Raw genomic sequence first — 13536 nt, 5'->3', positions numbered from 1 at the left:
ATTTATAAATTAGCTAACTGGTCTGACAATAAACAGTAGAACAATAACACTATTTGAGCTGCATCCAAATGAGGTGCCTTCTGTATACACAGCTGGGGGCAGAAAGAAGAGCAGGCAGCCCGAGGAGCAGAAAGATGGTGGCGTGTTCAAGAAATAACAAAATCTGTGTGGCTGGATGGGAGAGGGCAAGGGTGGCACAGTGGAAGACAGTACCAGGTAGGTGGCAGGGGAAGCTCATTCCAGACCTTAGGATTCATGGTAAAAGCCTGGCTTTTATTTTGAATCCAATGGAAAGTCACTTGAAAATTCTAATTGAGAAAGGGACAAGATCTTATTTATATTTTACAAAGGCTCCTCTAGTTGTTATGTGAAGGATAGATTGTAAGGATGCAACTTTTGAAGCAGGGAGATCCACCCTGCACAATTTCTCTACTCCAATTATTTCTAGAATCCACTCCATTCAAATTTTTCTCTTCTACCGCTCCACAGAAACTTTTTCATGATCACCCATGACCTCCACGTTGCAAAATTTAAGGGCCATTTCTCAGTCCAACCTAGCTAGTCTTAGCAACAGCATTTAGCTAAGTTAATCGCTCCCTCCTCCTAGAAACCAATTCTTCAATTGATTCTAGGGTATTTTTCTTGCTCTATATGCACTCATTTCTTAATTATCTCATCTCATCTCATTGTTCTAAATAACTATCTGTATGGTAGTGATCCTAGGTTTTTGTTTCCAGCCTACACTTCCCTCCCTCCCTCCAAACTCCAGGCTTGCACTTCCAAGACCCAGCTAGATATCTTCTCTTGCATTCTATTATAAATTGCCTTATAGACATTGGAAACTTGACATGCACTCTTCACATCCATTTCCTTCAGAAACTTCCTTTTCCCACACACTTATGTACCTCAGGTGATGGACACCCGAGTTCCTCAATCTAAAATCTTATAGTTGTAGTTGTTCTTTCTCTTACATCCCCTATCCAATGCATCAGCCAATCTAGCACCCAACAGCATCTTTCCTCTTGAATCAGTACTGCCATAACAAAAGCTACCACCACCTCACTTGGATTACGGCAACACCCTCCCCAGGAAAGCTCTCTGCTTCTACCCTTTATCCACATTAATTTATCCTTGGAACAACTAAAATAATCCTGTTAAAGTGTAATTTAAATCACATCACTTCTCTGTTTGAAACTCTCCTGAATTTTCTCATCTTACTCAGAGGAGTCAAAGTCGTTATATTGTCTTTGATGGCTCCACCGGTTCTGGCCTCAGTATCTTTCTGACTCCTACTACTCTCTCCCTAACTAACCTTGCACCAGACAAACCAGGCTTTCTTGTTTTCCTTAAATACAGACAGCAAATCTTGGCGCCTGCTATTCCCTCTGGTTGGTATATGCTTTTTCCTCAACTTTCAGGTCTTTATACAAATAATACTTTGTCAGGGAAGCACGTTCCCTGATCACACAATTTAAATTTTTCCACCTCTGACACTCACTATGCCTATTCCCTGCTTTATTTTTCTCTATAACGTATACTATCACTCAACAGAATGCACAGAATTCAGTTTGTTAGTTCGCTGTTTATTTGTTATCTGCATCCCTCAACTAAAGTGGAAGTTTTATGTGGAGAAGGAATTTTTCTGTTTCATACCACATTGTATTCCTAGTGCTTTGAAGAGTGCCTGGAAAACAGGAGGTTCTGATAACATATTTGTTGAGTAAGTGACTGGGAACAAACATTTTACAGCAAAAAAAGCAATGATTGGACACAGAAGGGGTGACCACAGCCATCATGTCTTATAGAAGGTGAAGGGTGGATGAAGGGGTTGATGAGGATGAAGAGTGGGGAAACTAGCTTCTGATACTAATATTAAAAACAAAGGCAGGAGATGCGATTCCAAGTGTAGGCATGTCTGTCATTTTGGAGTAGAATGATAGTGGACTATTCCTCTGATTGCTACCATTTCTTAGGGAAGAATATGGCAAGACCTTAGCTGAGAGGAATTATTCGTAAATCTTAAAAATCATAGCCTTGCTCTTTTGGGATTAAAAGTCATACAATAAGACATAGAAAAAATTTAAATCAGAGGGGAAAAGATATTTTCAAATGATGAGGTAAAATTATGTAACAGCAGCATGAAGGAGAGAAACCTATTTCAAATTACAGTGAGGCATAACTACAGTGCAGAGAAATTTGCATTGGGCTATTGCAGTAGAAGTTACAGAAGAAAAGGAAGGAAACAAAACTTTTCTAGAATTGTATCATTTAGAAATAATGTTAATTTTGTCATTATTTTTAGTGGATGGTACCTATCTTAATCTTCTTGGGCTTCCATAACAGAATACCACAGACTGGGTGGCTTAAACAACAGAAATTTAATTTCCACAGCTCTGGGGTCTAAATAGGCCAAGATCAAGGCGCCAGATGATTCAAGTTCTGATGAGGGTTCTCTCCCTGGCTTGCAGATGGCCACCTTCTTGCTGCATCCTCACATGGCCTTTCCTCTGTGCTTGCACAAAGACAGAGAGAGACAGGAGAGAGGAGAGAGAGAGAGAGTGAGCATGAGTGTGCATGCAAGCTCTCTGGTGTCTCTTCTAATATGGGCACTAATTTTATCTGACCAGGGCCTACCCTCATGACCTCATCTAATAGTAATCATCTCCCAAAGGCCCCATCTTCAAATACCACCACGTTGGAGGTTAGGACTTCAACATATGAATTTGGGGAGGGGGGCACAAACATTCAGCCTGTAACATTATTCCATAAATTTCCTTAAAATTTGGTGGCAACTTATACAAATAGATATACTGAAAACAGGTTAATCAGGAAAACAGAAAGAAGGAAAGAGAAGAGAAATTACAGTTACTAGGAACCCTATATTGAATTGATTATTTCAGGTGCTGGGGTTAGCTCTGTTTTCCTAGAACCTACAACACAAGAAAAAACAAATTGAGGTAAAAAAAAGAAAAGTGGGAGGAGGAAAACAAGAAGGATGAGGAGATAAGAAAGATGAGGACAAGAAAGAGGAGGAGGATGAAGAGGAAGGAAGATATAAATTAATTTTTAGAAATAAACTTTTAATATTGCCATTGAATTCAAAGATAAATGCATTCTAAAGAGGGGACTTACATTTGAAGTGTTGGGAAAAAATAAATGATCTTAACCAATTATGGACTGAAACTAAATGGTTTAAATGAACATTTCTTATGGCCATTCTCACCAATACTTGTGTTGAGTATTACTGTAAATTTCAACTCAGAGCAGATTTTTTTTTAAGCATCTGAGATAATACGGTCCAAGTATTTTAGTTCATGATGACTTAATACAAGAATAGTCCTCAGGGAGTCTAAAGAAAAGGTTAATTAAAATGTTTCTTTGACATATTCTCACATATCACATGTTTCAAATGGCCTTCAGCAGAATTTTTCATATGTTCAGAAAATTCAAGATCTAGATTTGTGGGATTGCCTGGAGGAGTCAGTCTTCTTTTTCCTAGATGTGGCCAAGAAACAAATTAAAGTTAACAAAATTAATCCTTCAAAGGAAACATAAAAACATGCTTAAACAATTAAGGCAAAATTGTTTGGAAAGCATCATTATTTAGCATAAAGTTGACAGATTTAGTCTACAACATATATATATTTTGTAGAGATGGGGGTCTCACTATGTTGCCCAGGCTGGTCTTGAACTCCTGAGCTCAAGCAATTCTCTCATCTCAACCTCACAAAATGCTGAGATTATAGTCATGAACCACTGCATCTGGCCTAAAATATTTTTAAATTTAGTCAAAAGAGAATGACATGACTTTTGTAAAACTTTTTTTTTTTAAGATGAACTTTCCATCAGGTGTTAGTTGTGAATTAAATGAAAATAGAAACTATTTACTGAATACCTCCCACGTATAAAATTTTTTCTATATATCATCTCATTCTATCATTACAGTCACATAAGACTGGCTTAACTTTACCTCTTACACTTTGCAGATGAGAAAACTAAGGCTTATAATGGGAAGTAGCTTGACTAAAGTTACACACTTTGTGGGCAGCCAGATTTGCAGCACAGACCTAATTTTAATACTATAGTATGGCATCAATTTGTTCAATAGGAAAATTTTTTAACAGAATTATTAAATATTATTTGTATTACTGTGGGAGCACATTTAGAAAATGCAATGATTTTATTTTAGTGTACTTAATTATATGTTGTATTTTTTAGAGTAATTAATCAAGTGTTTCAGAGATTTCTTCATTCTTCTGCCCTTTGTAAACAATAAAATAATTTTAACAGTATCAAAAAATGATAGATTTTTTTGGTTTGGTGTATCTGATATATTTATATTCTGATATATTTGGTAAGTTGATATATTGACTAATGGCTGTCCTAAGTTGTTTAAAATATTATTTTTTTTAAAAAGTGGAGCCAGGAAATAGTTATTTTAGGCGTAATATATCATTTAAGAGAAGATCTATTAAAACTTTGGTCAACTTGGATTTTCATAATAGCATTATAACATAGGTTTAAAGAAGTATTAATATCGTAGGACCTGCATTTACAATCTAAATTTCTACCCTTAAATAATTGATAATGGGAAGTGAAAGCTGTGAAAATTCTTCTTTTGATCTTATGAGAGTATGGTCTTATGAGAATATTTATCTTTGAAATATAGGCCACGCATTAACCTTGCAAAGAAACTCTTCTTAGGGACTATTGAGTCTATTACATAAACAATCTCTCCATCTCACAAAGATTATGTATAACCTTTATAACTGAGTCTAAATTTAGTATTACACTACCCAATGAGTACAGAAATTGAGTTATAAGAGATCAGATATCCTTGAAGGAATAAAATCATTAGATCTTATGGAAAGGACCCAGAATGCTAATTGCTCAGAGAAGTCTTTTAAGAGCTGCACCCATGCATAAAATCTTTTCTCTAGTTTTCAATGGAATACCAATTGCAGTAAAACTTTTTTTTCAAAAGTAATATTTTGGCAACAAGTAAACTCTTTGATAGCTAAACACAAATTCTATCACTGAGATTTATTATAATCAAAATCATGGTTTTGGTTTTGATTTTTAAACTCTGTATGCATTATTTTATTAAGTCTTCAGCTGCTTGCAAGAGTTTCATTTGAGGTGTTGTCTCAATAATTTTGATACAAACTGACTTTTGACCAGCAGCTTCCCAATTACCCCGTTCCTTGGCTTCTAGCAACCACCATTCTACTCTTGGCTTCTGTGGGTTTGACTTTTTAAGATTCCACATATAAATGTGATCATGTGTTGTTTGTCTTCCTGTGCCAGGAATATTTCACTTAATAAAAGGTTCTCCAGATTAGGCCATGTTTTTGCAAATGACAGCATTTTCCCATTTTTAAAGGCTGTATAGTATTCCATTATGTATATATACATTTTATATATATATCACGTTTTTTTAAAATCCATTCAGCTGCTGATGGACACCTCGGTTGATTCCATAGCTCAGCTACTGTGAATAATGCTGCGAAGAACATGGGAATGCAGACATCTCTTCGATGTACTGATTTCATTTCCTTTGGATTTGTAGTGGGATTGCTCTGTGGGAGTTACATGGGCCTAGGCGGTCAAAGTATTCTGCTTAACTCTTACATTTTTGCTTTTCCTGGAAGCACTATAAGAGTGAGCTTTTGATTCATTATAGGTCACTTCTTAGCATCTTTCATTTCATTTCTCTGTCATATGCTTGAGCAGTGGGAAACATTCATATTCCTTTTAAAGCCATTGTGCAAAATTCTTCTCCTCCTATTCTTATGGATTGTGAAGTTTTCTAAAACATAAACTTTTAGGACTTTTGGAATGGTAGCATGATGAGCTCCACAGAACCTCTCCTCAAGTAAACAACCATAACTTGTGAAAATTCATAAGAAAAAAAATCAACCATTTGAAGTCCTTGAAAATTGTCCTAAAGCATATAACAAATGAAGAAACATAGGCCTATTTTCACGCAAATATGGTCATTTGTAAAAAGAATGGTTAGGTATGTACATCTTAAAATTTTACTCTTGTTGTTAATTTTTGTTTATTTATTTATATTGACAAGTTATAATTGTATATTAATACATTTGTGATGTTTTCGTATAGTACAGCCATTATGGAAATAGTATGGTGGTTCCTCAAAAAACTAAAAGTAGAACTACTATACAACCCAATAATTTCACTTCTGGGTATAGATCCAAAATTTTACCCTTTAACATAAATTACTTTTTCTACAAAAGAGATTGCTTCTCTCATCTTGAGGATGCATGAAGATCAAATTACATAACATGAGGCTGAGATCAGGTGAGTGGAGTCAGGAGGGTGATGTCTTGGCAAGGATGTCCCTCTGGGCTTTTGAAAATATGTGAAATAATCCATTGATTCAAAGACTTATTGAGAGTGGCAATTCAGAAGCCATCATCATTGCCTTAGCACATCCATATTTTAGAATCAAATGTTGTATGCAGGTGTTAAACTTGGGTATGCTTATAACAGATGAGTATTCTGGCCCATGATGTGCAGGTAGATCCATGGTATATAATAATAAATGAGATTCACATAGGATGCTAAAAAATATAAGAAGAAGAATCACCTGAATTTATTCCAAGAATGTAGAAAAGAAATTTTGCCATTTGGGGAACTATTCCTTTTTTCATAATATCAATTTGTTTATATAAAATAGAGGATAAATTATTTGTAATATAATGTCACTTCACATTGCCATTCTTGGTGCCTACATCCTTCCTTGGAAGTAAGTTATTTCTTTGAAAAATATTATGTACTCCCCTACACATCTAAATTACTACTACTTCTTAGACACTAGCAGAATTGGCTGGATGTTCCTTTAAATAGTCTGTGTAGAATCAATTTAACCGAGTGGATTGAGTAGGGCTACAATTTAGAATGCAAAAGTAAAACCATGAGAAATATGCTCTGCATTGAGAATGCTCTGTCAGCTTCCCCAAATATTATAGCAACTGAACTACAAAAGATAAATATTTCTTTAAAAATAGAAAGTTACACATTCATCATCTAAATTAAATGTACTCTAAAAGATTTCATGCAACTTTCTAAGTTTATTCTGTAAGTATAAAGTGATTTTGTGTGACAGACATCTATTTGCCTTGATGTATCACCATAATTATGAAAGCACTGAAGTTACATTTTAAGGTACATGGCAGTAAATTTTGAAAAAAACAAATAAAATTATATTATGGAAAGAGAACTAGTGAGGAGAAGTCATGGGTGACATTCATTTTAATATTATTGAAACTAGTGTAAGAATGACAGTAATATAGAGAAAAATATTTTTGTTTACTCATTCATCATTATAATAGATAAAATTTTAATTGCCTGATTTTCCTTGAAATATAAATATTTGTGAAATATGAACTACTCTGTGAAGAAATTTTTATTTAACAAATAATAAAAAATGAATTATTTACACAAATAATTTTCTGTCTTTAAATATAGCCTAAGCATTTTCATAGCTGAAAAATAAGATTCAAGTCTCTATGGACAGATGATTATATGTGTACATATATAATTAGTACAAACTTTAAAATTATCATATTTTAAGACTACTTTCAATAAACAAAGTCATATATAATGATCACGGAAGAAATAATAATTTTCGAAAACATATCAAAATTTTATTAATAATGTTAACCTAAAAATTCTTTCTGTTTTCCCTCAGGCTCTACATTCTTTTTAAACTCCATTAACTGGTAAATTCCTGAAATTGCAAAGAACTAAATGAATTTCATAAAAAGCTATTTGTCTCTCTCCAGAGTAATGGTAAAAGTCCAAGTAAATGAGCTAATAAGATTACATATAATTTCTTTCTAAAAACACAGATGTCATTTTAAAGAATGTCTAACCATGTATTCAGACTATGTGATTTCTTGTTTATTAATCTATCAGATGTATAATTATGGAAAGTAAACCTACTGACTTCATTTAATAATGAATAATTTCACTTTTGAGGAAGAAAACTGTGTCTTTCATAGACTTTACATTGAACTAAACTCAAATCGATGTTATTTATTTATTTATTTATTTTTGAGACAGAGTCCCACTTTGTTGCCCGGGCTAGAGTGAGTGCCGTGGCATCAGCCTAGCTCACAGCAACCTCAAACTCCTGGGCTCAAGCGATCATACTGCCTCAGCCTCCCGAGTAGCTGGGACTACAGGCATGCGCCACCATGCCCGGCTAATTTTTTCTACATATATATATTTTTAGTTGGCCAGATAATTTCTTTCTATTTTTAGTAGAGACGGGGTCTCGCTCTTGCTTAGGTTGGTCTCGAACTCCTGACCTCGAGCGATCCACCCGCCTCGGCCTCCCAGAGTGCTAGGATTACAGGAGTGAGCCACCGCGCCCGGCCTCAAATCGATGTTATTTTAACTAAATGAAAAAGCTCTGAGATAAATGTATACTAAATTCTATTTTGTTAAGTTCATTAAAAAGTAATATATTGATAAACTCTAAGCTTTACACAAATTAGGGGTAGAGAATAGGTCATCCATAATATTTATTTTACTGACTGATTCCCTGGGATGATAGCATTATAAATGTGTGCCTGTGTTTGTGTGTGTGGGAGAGAGAGAGAACTTTTTGGCAAAATTCACTTCACGAACTGTTTGCATGGAAATGTGAACATTTTACTTATAAAAGAGTACACTTTCTTTTCATTTGGATCATATTAATTTTTATTTTAAAATTATTCCAAACAGCCATTGTAAAATTCTGCCCAGCCTTCAATAAATTTAAAAGCCCATTTCAGAAGAAGAAACAGCTGGATAGATAGATAAATGACAGATGGATAGATTGACAGATATAGATAACATCTTAGTTCATTTGTGCTGCTATAACAGAATAGCACAAACTGGGCACTTACAAAGAACAGAAACTTAGTTTTCACAGTTCTGGAAGCTGAGAAGTTCAAGATCCAGGTGCCAGCAACTGGTGAGGGCTTTCTTGCTGCATCCTCACTTGGTGAAAGGCAGAACAGCAAGATGGGGATGAATGCTGTGGCCCCTCATGAGAGAAGAGAAGAGAGAGAATTCACTTCTGAGAGTCCTTGTTATAGTGGCATGAATCATTCATAAGGATGGAGCCTCATGACCCAATCACCTCCCACTATGTCCACCTTGCAACGTAGTTGCATTGAGAATATAACCTCCACAACATAAATTTTGGGGGACACATGCAGACCATAGCAGGTAGATATACATCATCACTTATATAACCATATATAATGGGGGGGGCGGGGAGAGAGAGAGAGAGAGAATGACAAATGACAAATGAAAAATGACAGTGGCCTGAAAGGAGGTAATGAGAACAAAAATTTATGAAAAGCAGTCACAAGGTCTGAAAAATCGCAAATATTTGGAAAAATCACAGATGTTTGGAAAAATCAGTGTTTGGATCCACTTAGTATCAATTCAAATAATATCACTAATAATTCAGCACTGTATAAAAATAATGTTAATATAATGGATCTGAATAGCAATGTGAATTTTGTGTGATAAATTTTGACAACTCAGAGAGATATCCTCCACCATAAATACCGTATTCTTGGCTATTTCAACTATTAAGAATTTTTGAAAAGTGAAGCTCTCTCATGGAACGAGAAATTAGAGTCACCTGGGGAAAAGCAATCAAGATCGAGGAAGAATGGCAAGGGTTATGAAAATGACTCACCTTTACACCCTGCCAGCCTCATCTGCTTGTGCAGTGGTGACTTTGTCATCACCCTTAGAGAGCTGCCGTTGCCCCATCCCTGTAACTGTTTATTCATTTTCTCATTAAAGCAAGGGCGTAGGGGCTCCTCAGCATGGAATACAATTCTCTGTTAAGATCTCAAAGAGTATCACGGTCATTTTAGTGATAAGAAGTGTTTTTTCAAGAATATGTGGCCATCTTGGTTTCTCTTTTACTTCATTTGACTCTACTCAGTGACACAACAAGAATTCTTCCCCCCTTCAATAACCAACTAATAACCAACCACAGTTGTCCAAACCAAACCATTTTTTCCCCCAAAGATGTTGGGACATCATTTAGCTCCTTTGGTTTCCTTGTTTGTTTTTGCTTTCTGTTTTGTTTTGTTTTGTTTTGTTTTTCTTTTTAATAGCTTAGCCTCATCCCTTAGATTTGCATTCCTCATTCTAAAAGTCCTCCTTACAAATCCTCCAAGAAGATTCAGGATCCCTCATGTAAAGAGCCCTTTATGTGCTATTCTCCTACAATGGGACCTTTAGCCTCTAGAGATTTCAAGGTGATTGTTCCCTGTAGCATACTTTCTATAACATTTGTGGTTTTCTTTTGTGGTATAAAAGCATTTAAATTATTTTGCTAGCCATTTACAATTCCTTTTGCTTTTTCTCAGGCCTTTTAAGAAGGATGAATTCTGAGGTGATGAATGAAGATGAAGTTGGAGTAGCAAAATATGGCTGGATTTTTCCATATTAAAAAAAAAAGAAAGAAAGAAAAGTATTAAAGAAGCCCAGCAATAAAAAGTTGAGGTCAGGCCAGTGGGTCAACAAAGAGATTAAGAAGTAAGTTAAAAAATTTCTCAAAACAAATGAAAATAAAAAAATAACATATTAAAAGCTGTGGAATACAATAAAAGCAATAAGAGGCAAGTTTATAGCAATAAATGCCCATATCAAAAAAATAGAAAATCTTCAAGTATTAATAAATAACCTAACAATGCATCTCAAAAAACTAGAAAAGCAAGAGAAAATTGAACCCAAAATTAGTAGAAGAAAAAAATAGTAAGACCAGAGCAGAAATAAATGAAATTGTAATAAAAACATACAAAAGATCAACAAAACAAAATTTGGTTTTCTGGAAAGAAAGATAAAATAATTGGCACATCTTTGGCCAGACTAAGAAAAAAAGACAGAAGATCCAAATAAATAGATGAAAAAAAGAGACATTACAACTGATACTGCAGAAAGTCAAAGAATCATTAGAGAATAGTATGAGCAACTATATGCCAATAAATTAGAAAACCTAGAAGAATTGGACACATGCAACCTACCAAGATTGAACCAGGAACAAAGCTAGAACCTGAATAAACCAATAACAAGTAGTGAGATAGAAGCAGTAATAAAAGGTCTCCCATCAAAGAAAAGCCTAGGACCTGATGGTTTCACTACTGAACTCTACCAAACATTCAAAGAAGAAATACTAATCCTCCATAAACTAATCCAAAAAATTGAGGAGGAAGAAATACTCCCAAACTCATTTTATGAGGCCTGTATCACCCTGATGCCAAAGACAGACAAAGACACAACAAAAAAAGAAAACTATAGGTCAATATCTCTGATGAACATAAATGCAAAAATCCTCAACAAAATACAAGTAAACCAAATTCAACAGCACATTAAAAATTTATTGATCACGATCAAGTGGAATTCATCCCAGGGATGCAAGGATGGTTCAACATATGCAAATCCATCGATGTGATATGTCATATCAACAGAACAAAGGGAAAATATCATATAATCATTTCAAATGATGTTGAAAAGCATTTGATAAAATTCAACAACTCTTCATGATAACAACTGTCAAAAAACTAGGGATAAAAGGAATTTATCTCAAAAAGATAAAAGATATAGGACAGATTGACAGCAAATATCATACTGAATGGTGAAAAACTGAAAGCCTTTCCTCTAAGATCTGGAATGAGACAAGATGCCCACTTTCACCATTATTATTCAACATAGTACTGGAAGTTCTAGCTAGAGTAATCAGACAAGAGAAAGAAATAAAGGGCATCCAAATGGGAAAAAAAAGAGTCAAATTAGCCTTGTTTGCAGATGATATCATCATCTATCTAGAAAAACCAAAAGACTTCGCAAAAAATCTGTTTGAACTAATAAACAAATTCAGTAAGGTTGTAGGATATGAAATCAACATACAAAAATCTGTACCACTTCTATTTGCTAAAAGTAAACAATCTGAAAATGAAACCAAGAAAGTAATCTTATTTATGATAGCTACAAATAAAATAATATATCTAGGAATAAACTTAATCAAAGAAGTGAAAGATTTTTATAAGGAAAACTGTAAAACATTAATGAAAGAAATTGAAGAGGACACAAAAAAGTAGAAATATATTCCATACACATGGATTGGGAGAATCAATATTGTTAAAATGTCCATACTACACAAAGCAATCTACAGATTCAACACAATCCCCATCAAAATACCAATGACATTCTTCACAGAAATAGAAAAATAATCGTAAAATCTATATGGAACCACAAAAGATCCATAATAGCCAAAGCCATCCTGAGCAAAAAGAACAAAACTGGAGGAATCACATTACCTCATTTCAAATTATACTACAGAGTTGTAGTAACCAAAACAGCATGGTATTGGCATAAAATCAGAAACATATACCAAGGGAACAGAATAGAGAACTCAGAAATAAATCCACACATCTGTAGTGACCTTATCTTTGACAAAGTTGCCAAGAACATATAGTGGGGAAAGGACAGTCTCTTCAATAAATAATACTGGGCAAACTGGATATCCATCTGCAAAGAATGAAACTAGACCTTTAGTTCTTGCCATAAATCAAATTAAAATCAATTAAAATCTTAAATCTAAGACATGAAAGTATGAAACTACTAAAAGAAAACATTGGGGAAATGCTTCAGGACATTGGTCTGAGCAATTATTTCTTGAGTAAAACCCCCAAAGCATAGGCAACCAAAGAAAAAATGGACAAATGGGATCACATCAAGCTAAAAGGATTCTGCACTGCAAAGGAAACAATCAACAAAGAGACAACTCATGTAATGGGAAAAAACATTTGTAAACTACTCATTTTAAAAGGAGAACTGTACGAAAATTCATCAAAAAACTAAAAATGGAATGATCATATGACCCAGCAATCCCACTGCTGGGTATACACACAAAGGAAGAGAAATCAGTATATTGAAGAGATATCTGGACTTCCATGTGTATTGCAGCATTATTCACAACAGCCAAGATTTGGAATCAATGTAAGTGTCCATCAGTGGATGAATGGATAAAGAAATTATGCTACATATAAACAATGGAATATTATATGTCCACCAAAAAGAATGTAGTCCTGCCATTTGCAACAACGTGGATGGAACAGAGAAAATTATGCTAAGTTAAATAAGGCAAGCACAGAAAGACAAATCTTGCATGTTCTCATTCATATGTGGCAGCTAAATATTAAAAACAATTGATCTCATGGAGACAGAGAGTACAGTGGTGGTTACCAGAGGCTGGGAAGTGTAGCAGTCGGGGGCAAGGGGGCAGTAAGGATGGTTAATAGGTACAAAAATATAGTTAGATAGTTAAATAAAATAAACAATATTTGATAGTACCACAAAGTGACCATAATCAACAATAAGTCAGGGTATACTTTAAAATAACCAAAGGAATAGAACTGGCATGTTCTTAACACAAAGAAATAATAAATGCTTAAGGTGATGGATACCTAAATTACCCTGATTTGATTAATTCAC

This window comes from Lemur catta, chromosome 5, assembly GCF_020740605.2.
Source record: "Lemur catta isolate mLemCat1 chromosome 5, mLemCat1.pri, whole genome shotgun sequence".
Lineage (NCBI taxonomy): Eukaryota > Metazoa > Chordata > Mammalia > Primates > Lemuridae > Lemur > Lemur catta.
This window is presented reverse-complemented; position numbering follows the sequence as displayed.